Raw genomic sequence first — 16,525 nt, forward strand, 5'->3', positions numbered from 1 at the left:
TCTTCTTAGTATTGGGTGGGCCGAAAAGTACCTTCCGTTTTTTAAGTAAGAATAAAAGATACATTTTTCGTTTTCGCCAAGAACTACATTGAACAAAAACGTATTTACCCTTTTGTTCCACTACCTTCTGCCATTTTTCAGGCAACTTCGTAATCCCGTCTTACCAAAACTTTTTATCTTTTTGAGCAAAGAACTGTGCCAGGTGCCTTTTACGGTCTTTCAGGGAACTGAATTTTTTTCCATTAAGAGAATTTTCTAAAGACCGAAATCAATGGAAATCCCCAGGCGCTATGTCTGGTGAATACGGCAGATGAATCAGAACTTCCCAGCCAAGCTGTAACAGTTTTTTTTTTTTTGCCTGGTCATCAGAGAAACACGCAGTCTTGCGTTATCCTGATGGAAGATTATGTGTTTTCTGTTGACTAATTCCGGACGCTTTTCGTCGAGTGCTGTTTTCAGTTGGTCTAGTAGGGAGCAGTACTTGTTGGAATTAATTGTTTGGTTTTCCGGAAGAAGCTCATAATAGAGGACTCCCTGCCAATCCCACTATAGACACAACACCACCTTCTTTGAATGAAAACTGGTCTTTGGTGTGGTTGGTCATGGTTCATTTCGCTTGCCCCACAGTCTCTGCCGTTCCACATTGTTGTACAGTACCCACTTTTCATCGCCCGCAATCGGTTTTAAAAATGGAACGTTTTTATTATGTTTCAGGAGAGAATCACGTGTGAAAATATGGCCAAGGTTTTTTTCGCTTTACTTATGCGGAACCCAAACATCAAAGTGATGAACGTAACCAATCTGGTGCAAATGATTTTCAACGCTTGATTTGGATATTTTGAGTATGTCGGCTATCTCCCGCGTGGTATAACATTGATTGTTCTTAATTATTGTTTCGATTTGATCGCCATCAACTTCAACTGGTCTACCTGACCGTGGAGCATCGTCCAGCGAGAGATCTCCAGTACGGAACTTGACAAACCACTTTTGACACGTTTGATCAGTCACAGCACCTTGTCCATACACTGCACAAATCCTTTTTTGGCAATTCGGTTGTGTTTTTACCTTTCTTGAAATAATAGAGCATAATATGCCGAAAATGTCGCTTTTTTCCTTCCATCTTCAATACTAAAATGGCTACACAAAAATTCACCAATTTTGATAAGTCTTTTTGTAAATGCACGCTGATATGACAGCTGTCACATACAGTCTGACAAAATTGTTTCGAATGAAGTTGAAGACCACTAAGTGCTGCTACAGGCACCTTACGGAAAAAACCAAACGAATCCTTTGGCCCACCCAGTACTTGCCCCAGGTCCCAGCTAATGATAGCTTATCAGGGGAGTGGTGAGGGGCCTGCCCCTCTACTGGTTTCCCTGGGAGCTAATGAGCCCACCTGACGTCAGTTCCCCTATAACTGGTAATCTGTCTTTCCCCGAGGAAGTGAAGACGCCACCCTGTCCTGCCCTCGGTCCACCGCACACAGTGGGGTGTTGCTCCAGGCTCTTGCTTCAGAAGTGTAAGCTCCCCCATCCATTAAACCTTCGATGTCTCTGTCGCTGACTCTGGGCTCTTCCGTCTTGAAGTTGGGCAAGCACAGGGCTTTTAGGCCTGCAGGGTGCAGCCCAGCAGCTTCACATGTGTTGACTCATTTGATGCTTCCAACAACTTCGTGAAGGTAATGTTTGTTATTATGCTCAAGTCGACAGATAAGGAAACCAGAGGAGTGGACAGGAAAGCAACTTTGCCAAGCACACCTGGTAAAATTACTACCTTTAATCTGTTTTACTAGAATATACTGAAAAGGAGTAAGCCAAAGAGAAAACCTTGAGGCACTCAAGAGGCTTTTCTTAAATACATTTATTAAGCTTTGAAACTTCAGTTTTCACCAAATGGGAGGATGAGTCTGTCCTGCTGGGCTTTAAAAATAGACATTCTTCTCCAGGAAGATGTCCATTCTAGCCCACATCTTTTCCCAGCATGGACCAGATCCATCCCAACTTGTTCTTACAAGTAATTATCCTTCCCCCAAATCACTCAGCTAACTGTAATGTTCCCTACGAGGACCACCTTACCGGTGGGATGGAGTCCACTCCAATGGCTGCATCACTCATGCTGATGCATTGCAAATCTAATTCAAATGAGAGTTGAGTCCGTAGAAATATCTGACTTATGATGTCTTTCATCAGCCACAGTTTTACCTGATTAATCTGAGTCCTCAACTTCTGGATTAACTGAACTGACAGGCATCCAGCATTGATGCTGATCAAAATCAGGAGTTTTTTCATCTCCTCAAGTCCCCATGTCCTCTGTTGCTGATTATCATCCCTGGCAGACATCTTGTCTTTCATGTAATCACATGATTCTTTCTTTCTTCAGAATCACTCATACTGTCAGTTCATCCCATCATTTTCTCAGCGCTCTTATTTTGTATGATTCTACAGTAATCCTAAACTACTTGTAGGTAGCACTGTGAATATTCTCATGACTTTTGAACTTAGTAGACACGACGAGGTTAAAATGTTCATAAAGAACCTCAGAAACAGGAGGAACCAACAGGACTGCACGTTGCCACCGATGCTCTCTTTTGTTCTTGGACATAATTTTCATTTTAAAACTTACGCTTTCATCACATCTGTAAAAACAGAGGCTTTTGTACATGCTACTCTCAATGTCTGTACAACCTAAACTGCCTTACAGGTGCAGAAGTGGATCTTTCACCCATGAGCTGAGGAAGGATTTAGAACTATCACATGATAGCACAACCCTGCCCGGGATCATGGAGGCAGAGCTTGCACAAATCATAAATTAAGAAATGGGTATACGCACACGTACGTATATGCATTTGTATGTGTACATCTATATTTGTATACATACAGATGTACGTATATGCACACACATGTGTGTTCGTATGTATGTGTCTCTGGAAACTGAAGTCCCTAAATCAGTACTGTCTAATATAAATAAAATATGACCCAACATGGACTTTACAATTTTCTAGAAGCCACACTTTAAAAAGTAAGAAGGAACAGGAGAAATTAATTTGAATAGCCTTTTATTCAACCCAGTATATTTCAAACATTATAATTTCAACATGCAATTAATATGAGCAAATTGTTAATAAGCTATCTTACATTCTTTGTTCTGTACCAAGCGTTCAAAATCTGGTCTATGGAAATTGAATCTGTGTTTAGATTTCATAAAATTTAGGGTTGAAAAAATAGATTCATACATCCAAGTTGTTCCAGACATACTTAGAAGTTATCGATAATTGAATTGACTAGCAAGTTTTTAATTTGAAATTAATTAAAATTAAATTAAAAATCCAGTTCCTCAGGAGCACCAGCTACATTTCACGTGCTCAGTTGCCATGTGTGTCTGGTGTGTTGGATGGCAAAGCTCTCATAATTCTATTGACGTCGAACTTAGAAAGGAACAAGTTGTGTTGGAAAATAGATACTGCCTGTAGCAGTCAGTGTGGCTGACAGAAAACCCCAGAACTACAGCGTCCCAGAAGCTAAAACACAGAGCTTTAAGGAGAGAATAATAAACAGTGTAAAATGCTGCAAAAAGATCAGGAATGATGACTGAGGAAAACTCTTTAAGACTTATTTCCTATAAGTTGATTTTTGAAAGAAATGGCGCAGGCAAAAAGCAGCCTGCAAACGGTTGAGGGATTAGGTGGTGAAGAAATGAACGCACAAAGTGATGATTGCTGTCTTTTTAATAGGGAAAACCGACGTTGGTATTTTTGGTAAATGATCACATAGAAAAATTGCCCGTTTGGGAGGTGTATAGTTTCATGAATTTTAAGGCATGCATAGATTCACGTAATCACTACCACAGTCGGGATACAGAACAACCCCATCGTTCCCCAAACTGATTCGCACAACTGCTTTAGCACCGCACCGTCCTGGCACCGATCACTCCCCACACTATAGTTTTGTCTTCTCAAGAATGTCTTATGGATGGAATCATACAGTGTGTTTTCATACTGGCTTTGTTCACTCAGCATGATGCCTTTGAAATTCATCCAAGTTTTTGCATCCTCAATAGTTCATTCTTTTTCATTGCTGAGTAACATTCCACAGGTGAACGGACCACAGGGTTATCCATTGCCCAGTTGTAGGGCATTTGGGTTGTTGCCAGTTTCTGGTGGTCGTGAAGAGAGCTGCTGTAAACATTTTTTTTACCAGTTTTTTATTCAATGAACACAAGTTTTCATTTCTCTAGGGCAAGGGTTTGCAAACTATGGCCTGTGTGTGGACTGGCTGCCTGTTTTTTTAAAAAAATAAATTTATTTATGTATTTGTTTTTGGCTGCGTTGGGTCTTCGCTGCTGCGTGCTGGCTTTCTCTCATTGCGGTGAGCGGGGGCTACTCTTCGTTGCGGTGCGTGGGCTTCTCACTGCAGTGGCTTCTCGTTGTGGAGCACGGGCTCTAGGCACGCAGGCTTCAGTAGTTGTGGCATGCGGGCTCAGTAGTCGTGGCTCGCGGGCTCTAGAGCGCGGGCTCAGCGGCCATGGCTCACGGGCTTAGTTGCTCCGCGGCATGTGGGATCTTCCCGGATCAGGGCTCAAACCCATGTCCCCTGCATTGGCAGGCGGATTCTTAACCACTGCGCCACCAGGGAAGTCCCTGGCTGCCTGTTTTTGCAAATAAAATTTTTCTGCAACACGACCGTGCCCATTTGTTTATGTGGTGTCTAATGGCTGTTTTGCGCTGTGACACAGTTGAGTAGTTGGTTGTGACTGAGACCTATGTCCTATAAGCCTAAAATATTTACTCTCTGGCCCTTTAAGGAAAACTTTGCTTATATGTCCTCTAAAGAAAGACTCAGGCCTCCAAGCCAGAGTCTCGCCCACGCCTCTCACCTCATTCGTGCCACCTCCCTGCCTTTCCAGCATCCTCCTCTCCCACGCCCTCCTCTCTGTGTGCCTCAGTCTCCTGCCGGAAGAAATGGGTTGAGCCCCAAGGAGGCGATCTGAGGAGGGATGGGGGAGGGCCTGGGGTGGTTTCTACCCACCGCCCACCCCAAGCCATAGGGGCTCTAGCCAGGGCCTAGGAGAGGAGGGAACTGGCTCTGGGGGGTAGTAGCTGCCCCCATTACTGCTGCTGCTGTCTTCCTGTAGCCACCTATCCCGTCCCCTCCCTCTTTCCCCCTGCCGTCCATGGTGAGGAGGAGGGAGGTGCCGTCCCCAGTCCCTACCCCCCAGGTCTGTGTTACTTGGTTTTTAAACGACTGGTTGGGATAAAATCCTAAAGAAATAAAACTTCCAGTGGATTTAAAACAAAAAAAAAAAGACTCAGGAGCGGGATAGTTAGATCTGATAGTGGGTGTTATGTATAGCTTTATAGGAAACTGCCAAGCTGATAGCGTGGCCATCTCAATTTTGCATTCCCATCAGAAGTATATGAAAGATCTGGTGGCTCGGCATCCTTGTCATCACTTGGTATTATCGGCATTTTTTAATTCAAGCCGTTCTAAAAAGTGTGTAGCAGAATTTGTCATGGTTCTGTGTTAGCCCCTCACAGGTAACATTGCTGGACATTTTTTCATAGGCATATTTGCCATCCATATATCTTGTTTGGTAAACTCTGTGTTTTACTTGTTGCCCGTATTTTAATCAGGTTGTTTGTTGTGATGAAATAAAATCTGCATTTTAAGGCAGGACAAGACAATTGAAACATCAAGTTCTCTCTCTCCGTGTCCCCTGGGCTTCCCCCTCCCTCCCTAATGAGCAGTGTGCGTCTGCGTTACGCATTAACCAGACCCCCTCAGAGACGGGAGTGCCTGCTGGGAGGTAAAGAGCTTTCCTTTGTCTTTTCTTCTGAGCTAATAGCACTGTGACTTCTTCAAAGAATCGTGGGCTTTCCCAGCTCTGCAGGGGGTCATGGTGACTTGCTCACCTGGGCTATGTATCCTTGGTGAACTTTACGCAAAATATCAGTTAGTCATTTTGATTTACGATCCTTTGTCTTGAAAACTGTTTATGACTGTGCCTTTGACATCTAACAGGTGGGACAGTTCTCAGAGCTTCTGAGAGTCGGCTTCCCAGGTTATAATCCTCAGTTTGGCTCGAATAAGATTCCTTTCTTTTTTCTTCTTACCTTGATTGTTAATTGAATTTTCATCAGCAGTTGTCTCACTGTTGAGTTTTGAGTGGACTTTAGGTATTCTGACCGCAAGCCTTCTGTCAGACATGTAACGGGAAAACATTTTCTTCTAGTCTGTAGTTTGTTATTTCATTCTCCCAACAGTGTCTTCCACAAGGCAGACATTTTTTGATTTTGATAAAGTGCAGCTTATCAATTATTTTGTTTTCTGAATCATGCTTTTGCTGTCACATCTAAGGACTTATGACCCCTGGTCACGAAGGTTCTCTTCTGTCTTACACTTTATATTTAGATGTATGACCCTCTTGGAGTTAATTTTTTCACTAAGTGGAAGGTTTTTGTCAAGAGCCTTTTTGCCTATGGGTGTCTAATTGCTATAGCAGTATCCTTTTCCATTAAATCGCTATGGCCCCTTTATAGAAATCAAATGACCATGGTAGCATCTGTATCTGGACTCTCCCTTTTGTTTCATTGATTTATGCATCTAACTTTCTACAGATACCTCACTGTCTTGATTGCTGCAGCTTTATATATGTCTTAAAATCGAGTAGTGTGATTCTTCCAACTTTACACTTCTTTGTCAGAATTTTTATATTCTAGTTCCTTTGCCTTTCCACGTCCATTCTACAATCACATTTTCTGTATCTGTAAAATATTCTGCAGGAACTTGATTGTAGACGTGTTTAATCTGTAGATTAGGGCAGAGAGAATCACCATCTCTACCATGTCTTCCAGTACACTGCATGGACCAGTTATTCAAGCTCTTCAGTTTCATCGGTGTTTTGTGATTTTAAGTATACACATCCTGACCTGTTCTGTTAGGTTATGGCTATTTCATTTTTCATAGAGCTGATGTAAATGTTATTTTTTAGATATCAGCTTACAATTGCACATTGCTCATATAGAGAAATACAATTGATTTTTGTCTGTTGACCTTGTATACTGTGACATTGTTAAAACTCACCTATTAATTCAAGGAGTTTTTAAAAAAATTTTTTGTAGGTTACTTGGGATTTTACACATAGACAATCATGTTATCCAATCCGTACGCCTTTTATTTCTTTCTCTCGCCTTACATCATGGTCTAGGAATTTTAGTACAATTTTGAATGAGACAGGTGAGAGAGGACATTTTTCCTTGTTTCCAATCTTAAGGAGAAAGACTTTCACCAGTAAGTACAATGTTAGCTATAGGTTTTTTGTAGATGCCTTTATCAGGTTAAGGAAATTTCCTTTTATTCCTGGTTTGCTGACAGTTTTTTATCATGAATGGACATTGAAATATGTCAAATGCTTTTTCTGTATTAGTTGATACGATCATGTAATTTTTTAAGTTGTTAATATGATTACATTGGATTTTGGAATGTTAGGCCTTCCTGAATTCCCAGGATATACCCCACACGGTGGTGTTGTGTTTTGCTTGTTTCTTTTTTTTTTTTTTTTTTTTAAATATAGAGAGGGACTTCCCTGGTGGCGCAGTGGTTAAGAGTCCGCCTGCCAATTCAGGGGATGCAGGTTTGGTCCCTGGTCCGGGAGGATCCCACATGCCGCGGATCAACTAAGCCCATGCACCACGACTACTGAGCCTGTGCTCTAGAGCCCGCAAGCCACGACTACTGAAGCCTGCACGCCTAGAGCCCGTGCTCCGCAACAAGAGAAGCCACCGCAGTGAGAAGCCCGCGCACCGCAACGAAGAGTAGCACCTGCTCGCTGCAAGTAGAGAAAGCCCGCGTGCAGCAACGAAGACCCAACGCAGCCAAAAATAAATTAATTAATTAAAAGAAAAAAAGGTAGAGAGAGGGCTTCCCTGGTGGCGCAGCGGTTGAGAGTCCGCCTGCCGATGCGGGGGACGCGGGTTCGCGCCCCGGTCCGGGAGGCTCCCACGTGCCGCGGAGCGGCTGGGCCCGTGAGCCGTGGCCGCTGCGCCTGCGCGTCCGGAGCCTGTGCTCCGCAACGGGAGAGGCCGCGGCAGTGAGAGGCCCGCGTACCGCAAAAAAAAAAAAAAAAAAAAAGGTAGAGAGAGAGAAAACATCTTATTCTTTCTATAATGAGCAGCATCAGTGAATTAAGCTTCACATTCTGGGTAGGACTTTTAAGTATGATATTTTTCAAAAAGGAAGCACAGGTGTATCTTGAGAGAGAAGTAAAATATAGAAAATGCAAAATTTGTTTTAACAATTGGTATACCATATTTTGAAACAGTATAATTATTAAAAAATACAGCATAGCCAACAGCCTATAAAATTTCTTTTGGCATTTCATTTGGTAGCGTTAAGTAGGAAGCCTTTCTTAAATAAAAATTAGCTATCAACACAGTCCACAAGTTAGATTGTATGTTTTTTGGGTTTTAAAAAAAATTTATTTTATATTGGAGTGTAGTTGATTAACAATGTTGAGCCAGCTTGTGGTGTACAGCAATGTGATTCATTTATACATATACATGTGTCTAATCATTTTCAAATTCTTTTCCCATTTAGGTTATTACAGAATATTGAGCAGTATTTCCTGTGCTATACAGTCGGTCCTTGTTGGTTATCTAGTTTATAATTTTTTATTTTTTGATATTACTTCTTTTTTTAAGTTATTTATTTTATATTTTGGCTGCGTTGGGTCTTCGTTGCTGCACACAGGCTTTCTCTAGTTGCGGCGAGCGGGGGCTACTCTTTCTTGCAGTGCGTGGGCTTCTCATTGCGGTGGCTTCTCTTGTTGCGAAGCACGGGCTCTAGGCGTGCAGACTTCAGTAGCTGTGGCGCACGGGCTCAGGAGTTTTGGCTTGCGGGCTCTAGAGCACAGGCTCAGTAGTTGTGGTGCACGGGCTTAGTTGCTCCGTGGCTTGTTTCTTTATCGTGGTAAAATACACATAACATTAAATTTAACATTTTAACGATTTTTTAGTGTATAATTCAATGGCATTAAATACATTCACAGTGTTGTACAGCCATCACCACTGTCCATCTCCTAAAGTTTTTTAATCATTCCAAACAGAATCGCTGCACCCATTAAACAGTAACTCCCCATCTCCCCATCCCCATCCCCATCCCCTGGTACCCTCTACTCTATGTCTCTAATGAATTTGCCTATTCTAGGAACCTCATATAATGTGCATCATACATTATTTGTCCTTTTGTGCCTGGCTTATTTGACTTAGCGTTACGTTTACAAGTTTCATCCATGGTACAGCATTTTTCAGAATTTCATGACTTTTTATGGATGAGTTTGTATTAACCTTTTATATACTACTCATTTCAATCTGCTAATTTTTCTTGAGGATTTTGCATTTAAGTTCATGAGGGATATGGACATTTTCTAATTTCCCTTGACTTTCTCTCTTTGATCCATCGATTATTTAGAAGTCTGTTGTTTAACCTCCAAGTGTTTAGAGATTCTCTCGTTATGTTTGTCTTATCCCCTCCTGATCTACTTGCATTAAGATCAGAGGGCTAACTTTACATGATTTTAGTTACTATTTTTAAATGGATAAGGTTTGTTTTATGACCCAAGATATAGTCTACCTTGGTGAATCTACCATGTGCACTTTAAAAGGACGTGTATTCTCCTGTTGATGGGTGGAGTGTTCCACAATGTCGATTAGATCCACTGGGTTGATGGTCCTCTTCAGTTCTGTGTCACTATCGATTTTCTGTCTCCTAATTATGTCAGTTACTGAGGGAGGAGTATTGAAGTCTTCAGCTATAATTTTGGATTTGTCTATCCCTCCCTTTAGTTGTGTCAGTTTTTGCTTCATGAATTTTGAAGCTCTGGTGTTAGATGCAAACACATTTAGGAGAGTTGTGTCTTCTTGGTGAATTGACCCTTTATTATTGTGTGATGTCCTCCTTTATCCCCGATGATCTTCTCTGCTCTGAAATCTACTTTGTCTGATACTAATATGGCCACTCTAGCTCTTTTGGTTAAAGTTACTATATTTCTTTTTCATCCCTTTACTTTTAACGTACGTCTGTCATTGTAAAATGACAAGAAAAGCTAAAGCTAGTTTCTTGTTCAACATATAGTTAGGTGTTGTTTTATCCACTCTGACAATGTCTTTTGATTGTTACGTTTAGTCCATTTATATTTAACGTAATTATTGATGTTTAGAGCTATGTCTCCTATTTTATTATTTGGATTCTGTTTATTCCATTTTTAATTCCTCTGTTTACTCTTTTCTGCCTTCTTTTTGGTTATTTGAGTATTTCGTGTAATAATATTCTCATTCTGTTTTGATTTATCTATTGTTTTTGAATCTCTTTGTATAGTTGTTTTTTAAATGGTGGCTCTAGGGCTTCCAATATAGATAATTATTCACAGAGTACTCAGAACGAATCAGAGGTGTGAGCAGAGGATTTGGGGAGCAAAGGAGAGTGACTAGTTTTGCTTGAGGAAGTCAGGAAAGGTTTAAAAAATGGGGTGAATTCGATGTGAGTCTCAAAAGTGAGGAGGGTACACGGATCTCAGGAGGGCAGGTGAAGGTCTGGGAAAGATAGCCCTGCGTGCTGAGCGTGGCCATTGGGAGAAAACAGCCTCAGCGATAGGTTGGGACCTGCTTGTTTGGTGAACCTAACGAGGCTGGTAAACAAGGGGGGTCGAGTGGTGGCTGCTTGGAGGTCAGAGCCGAGTGAGGACAGCGTGGAGCCAGCCAGGGCGCCAGCTGGGAGGAAGAAGGGCTCTGGGACCTTCTGCAGCTGAAGGGCTGGACTTTGGAGTCCTTTAGCTGTGGGGATGGGAGGGGTGGGGGAGGGGAGAACAGAGGGCAAGTCGACCTTAGCCTGGAAGCCTGGAGAGATGGTGATGCCACTAAGGGCAGTGGGAAGATGGAGGAAATGGGAGCTGGAAGAGGGCCAGGGCCCCTGCTCCCAGGCCGGGCTAGTGGGTATTTCTTCTCCTTTCAAGATCCAGCGCCAGGAGACCCTCGCCCGCCACCTGCGGGGTGCGGCCCGTGTGATCTTGCGAAACCTTACGCCTCCTCCCATGCTGTGCTATAATCGCCCGTCTCTCTTGGGCAGGAGGAAGCCAAGGCCTGCGCCTGCCCAGGCGAGGACAAGGCATGCAGGACTCAGGTCGGACATTTGAGGAGGGGGAGGAGGAGCCGGGAACGATGGAGCCCCAAGAGCACAGGGCAGCTGAAGGGTGTGAAGATAAAGAACTGAAGCAGGTCAGAATTCAATTCACAGTGAACGGTGGGAAGACTCCACCACCAGCCTACGTGGTTCTAAGATTTGCCTTGTATACAGCCATCAGCCCATTTGCTTTTATTTTATTTTTATTTTTATTTTTAAAATTTTTTAAAAGAAGATGTTGGGGGTAGGAGTTTATTAATTAATTAATAATTTATTTTGGCTGTGTTGGGTCTTCGTTTCTGTGCGAGGGCTTTCTCTAGTTGTGGCAAGCGGGGTCCACTCTGCATCGCGGTGCGCGGGCCTCTCGCTATCGTGGCCTCTCCCGCTGCGGAGCACAGGCTCCAGACGCGCAGGCTCAGCGGCCACGGCTCACGGGCCCAGCCGCTCCGCGGCATGTGGGATCCTCCCAGACCAGGGCTCGAACCCGTGTCCCCTGCATTGGCAGGCAGACTCTCAGCCACTGCGCCACCAGGGAAGCCCAGCCCATTTGCTTTTATTCGTATACATGAATGTTTCTGTGATATACTCAAGAAGGCTTGAATTTTTCACACACACACAGACATCCACCAAGTAACAGGGTAGAAATGTGCACAAGCTCGGAAGCACAGGAACCACCTGGGTTCAGGTTCTGGACACGCCACGTCTTGCCGTGCAAGCTCAAAGGGCCTCCTTGACTTCACAGCCCTGGGTGATTGTCAGAATTAAGTAACACCGTGTTAACCTACAAGGAAGATGCCCTGTGAATGCACAGAGGCTGTTTGACATTTTTACATGGTTTTAGATACAGTACCACTTAAACTGTGTTCCAGAAAAAAACTACATACAAGTAAAAGTTTAAAATGGCTTTAAAAAAAATGTGGAACTCTTTTTAAAATTGAAGTGTAACTGACCTATAACATCAAGTGAGTTTCCGGTGTACAACATAATGATTCCATATTTGTACACATTGCAAAATAATCACAATGTCTAGTTAACATCTGTCACAATGCAGTTTTTTTTTCCCGGAATTTTTTAAAAATTAATTTATTTTATTTTTGGCTGCATTGGGTCTTCGTTGCTGTGCGCAGGTTTTCTCTAGTTGCGGCGAACGGGCCTCTCATTGTGGTGGCTTCTCTTGTTGCGGAGCACGGGCTCTAGGTGCGCGGGCTTCCGTAGTTGCAGCACGCGGGCTCAGTAGTTGTGGCTCACGGGCTCCAGAGTGCAGGCTCTGTAGCTGTGGCGCACGGGCTTAGTTGCTCCGCGGCACGTGGGATCCTCCCGGACCAGGGCTCGAACCCGTGTCCCCTGCATTGGCAGGCGGATTCTTAACCACTGCGCCACCAGGGAAGTCCCCACCATGCAGTTTTAACATTTTTTTCTTATGATGAGAACTTTTAAGATCTATTCTTTTTAAGCAACTTTCAAACGTGCAACTCAGTATTAATAACTATAGTCACATGATGTCCCTAGGAATTGTTTATTTTATAACTGGAAGTTTGTATCTCTTGACCCTCTTCACCCATTTTGCCCCCCTCCACCCCCCCACCCCGCCTCTGACAACCACCTATCTGTTCTTGTTTTTTTTTTTTTTTTATGATTCTTGCTTTATGATTATTGGGGTTTTTTAAATGATTCCACATATAAGTGAGATCATACAGTATTTGTCTTTCTCTGACTTATTTCACTTAGCATAGTGTCCTGTCCACGTTGTCATAAATGGCAAGCTTCCCGTCTTATTTCTGGCTGAATAATATTCCATTGTTACATAGACCACATTTTTTCATCCATTCATCTGTCGATGGACACTTAGGTTGTTTCCAAAACAGCTTTCTTAAGCACTAGTCCTATATTCTCATGGTTCCATGTCTCAAAGCCATTCAAGTTAAGCAAAACACAACAGTTATTTTTAACAATTATGAGCATTTATTAAGCACCAAGAGTATACCGCACTGGTTGCTATGTAAAAACACAATTATTGACATAGTGTCCCTGCCACTGAGCTTACAATCTAAAATGAAATACAGTAACAATGCTGTAAGCCGACCTCAAAATCCCCTTAATTCAGAAATTGCTATTTTGGCAAATAAATGAGGCAAAATGATCTACCATCAGTTACAATGTTAATAAGGCTTTGAACATGATCCAAAGAACGTTTGACTTGTACCCAAACGTTTTCCCAATTATCTTAGGCTTGATAAGAAAACGACCATCTAGAAGTGGTAAACAGTGAATTATTTCAAACCGCCTTGTAGGATTTTAAGCCAAGATTTGCTCACTAGCCTGAGTTTCTCTCCGGCCAGAGGAAGCCGTGCGAAACACCGTGAAGTAGGCAAGTCCGTCCTCTCGTCCACGGACAACTGTTCAGCCCTTCCTCCCCCCACGAGTGAGGGCTCTGTTTCCCCTACGGCGGAGAAGGTGTGCGTCTGGATAAAACACCCCACAGCCTTGGAGGAAATAAAACACCCCACAGCCTTGGAGGCTCAAGGAGGCAGACTTGCAGGAAACACGAACTCGTATTTTATGAGAGGGGTGAGCAGTGGGCCCTGTGGCTACAGGAGAGACGTGACCCGAGCAGCAGTTCAGCCCATGCCTCTTCCCAGTGATTAGAGACACAGGCAAAGGGGCGCCTTCTGCACCGAATTTCTGGTGTGAGAGCATTTAGGAATTTAGCATCAAGACCCCAGCCTGAAAACCCTGCACTATTCTGCCTGTATCCACAGTACAGTACTTAATAAATACTTCGAAGGTTTTTGTTGCTGGTCATGTATGAGCTGACAAAGGCACGCTGAAGGGGTTCTGATTCTTGCTGTCAAATGCAAAGACAGTTTCAGACTTGTAAGCACAGTCTTAAACTATATATTGATTATCTTCAATCACTGATAACTCTTTGAACTCTAAAAGAACACTAAAAAATAAAGCAATTGGTTATAAATTAACTGAAAACTGAAATACAGTTTACTCTGTAAAGTGCACGTACAAATGTTTAAAAAACACGTGCATACAAATATTTTAATGGCAGACTGGTAGCATCCTGAGATTTTCTTTTTAATGGTAAAACAATATTTCAGCAAGTTTTGGAAAAACCAATAATTTTCCCCTAAGTCCATCTTGGCAACTTTCTTTGACATGATAACATAGCAGCGGCAACATTTAAAAAATGTTCCCAAAATGTGCTTTGCATGCAAGTTTATCAGGAAAGACTGGTCCAGAAACTTCAGGATAAAACTTTTTACAAAGTAAAATAATTCACTACTTTTGACCTAAAATTGATACTTAAACGTTCCTCTTCCGATTTAAAAGTGTCATTTATGCCTCCTACTTTTGGTAAATAAAATCTAATTATGAGATTTGTAATGAAAACTTTGAAACACACATCAACATCATTCCCTTCTATTAAGATTACAGAAATTAATTTCAATGTGTTTCCCCAAAAAGTGAAAAAAAGTTTAACATATGATCATAGCTGTGGTAAATGAATTTGAGTTTACAAATCTCAGTCAGTGCACTTGTTTTTAGTTTGTAAGGTGTGAAACAGCTAGAATTCCTGATTAATGTACGTATTTTTCTAAGGCAAGGCAACTTCGTTTATGTATAAAGCATAGATATTAGCTGGTTATAAAGGCAATATGAGCAATACATATACATTCACTTTTTTTTAAAGTGATACATTCCAAACTACATAACATTTAATTTCATGTCCTATTCTAAGGCTACACCTTTGACCTTAACCTTAGAAGCATAATTGCTGTAATACGTTAAAAAATACTTCATTTCCCCAATATTGTAAAGTATACTGTATTTTCAAATACCTAGTATAAATTTTTTTGCACAAAATTTAAAAAGGAATACTATCAGCTAACTGTAACTACTATGTTAAGTAATTGTATGAAGAAGTCCACAAGGAGAACAAAATATAAAACTAAGCATAGTAATTATGGCATTTAACCATAACAACAAAAATCCCCAAATCAAGTGGTTCTGAATATACTTGCTTCTCGCCTTAGTAATGTGTATATTCATTTTACAGCCACTAGTTGGATAAATGTACCAAGATCCTGTAAGGTCTGTTTTTCTTGGTTGGTTGTTTTTCTTTCTTATATCCTCCCAAACTGCAGTTGCAATTAATTTGCTTTTGAATACAAAGTAAAATAGTGTTTATATTTTTTATCTGAGTCATGTAAAAGCTGACTCCTTCCTTTCATTTTTAAAAGTTATATTTAACTTTTTGGACCTCAATTAAAATTTAACATTTAACCGTGTTTCTTTTGCTATTAAGTATAGGTGACACTTCAAACTGATAAGGGTTACTAACAAAGGCAAATTTTGATCTCATCCATGTTTTAAATATGATTACACAAACTTTTTTTAATGAGAAAAAGGAGATGAAGGAAACCATTCAATAGGTCCTCTTCACTCTCAACTATTTTGCGATACAGCTTTAAGTAAGGGTGTATCGGGTCAAGCAATGTTGTAATCTCTTATCTTTGCATAGAAGAGAAAAAATAAAATGAAGTTATTTCCTTCCTAAGGTCTCAGCTAGCTTCTTAAGTCTTTTTTTCAGCTCCAGCGGAAACTTCTCATAGCACTTCTTACAGACCGGCTTCATGTCAAACTCCACAAACTTATTCCTAAAGGTAACAATAATAATAATACAAAGAAATTAGTGGAAATGTAGTCAACGTTTGTATATAGACAGACAAATAATGTGCAGTAATTTTACTGAAGTAAATGAAGACACTATGCATATTACATCTATATTCGTATTAGCAAAAAACTATAATTCTAATCTCAATTCTAATCATTATGGTAAACATACAAAATTCACAATATCATTTGAAGGAAGTTGCCCTTGTAAATTGATCTTGTACGTCTATCTGTGTAATACAGAATGGATATTATCGATACATTTTAGTCTGTGCTAAGTATACAGGGAATATAATGTAAATAAAATTCAGATAATTAAAGTCAGTCACATTTTAAAGTACCATGAGAGCACTTTTCAAAGCAAAGAAGTGTATTTCTGTAATTTGAACGATCCTCTCTTTATTGAAGGCAAAATCATCTTACTTAGTATTTTATATCATGTAGCTGTGAGGTTTCATCTTTCCTGGCCTCCCACCCCCACAACAACAACAAGCATCTTGAAAAAAATCCAACATAATATATAGGTTATTTGGGTTGGCTGTCTGACAGAAAGCTTTAAATCACTCTTCAAGAGCACAAGTGGACCAGGTGGTCACATCTGTGAATGGCGTATATACGGAGAACTCAACTCTTTTTAAAAAGCCAGGGCAATACACACTCTCAATTCACTT

The 16,525-nt window shown here is 41.3% G+C and overlaps 1 long non-coding RNA gene across 1 annotated transcript; it reads left to right on the forward strand.

Annotated features, from left to right (window-relative positions):
* Positions 1–458: 458 nt before the first annotated feature.
* Positions 459–11,340, forward strand: LOC129392627 (uncharacterized). The gene is made up of 3 exons (XR_008618824.1): positions 459–964; positions 1,441–1,519; positions 11,118–11,340. It is a non-coding gene; the product is annotated as an uncharacterized lncRNA (long non-coding RNA).
* The last annotated feature ends 5,185 nt before the right edge of the window (positions 11,341–16,525 follow it).

This window comes from Physeter macrocephalus, chromosome 12 (assembly GCF_002837175.3).
Source record: "Physeter macrocephalus isolate SW-GA chromosome 12, ASM283717v5, whole genome shotgun sequence".
Classification (NCBI taxonomy): domain Eukaryota; kingdom Metazoa; phylum Chordata; class Mammalia; order Artiodactyla; family Physeteridae; genus Physeter; species Physeter macrocephalus.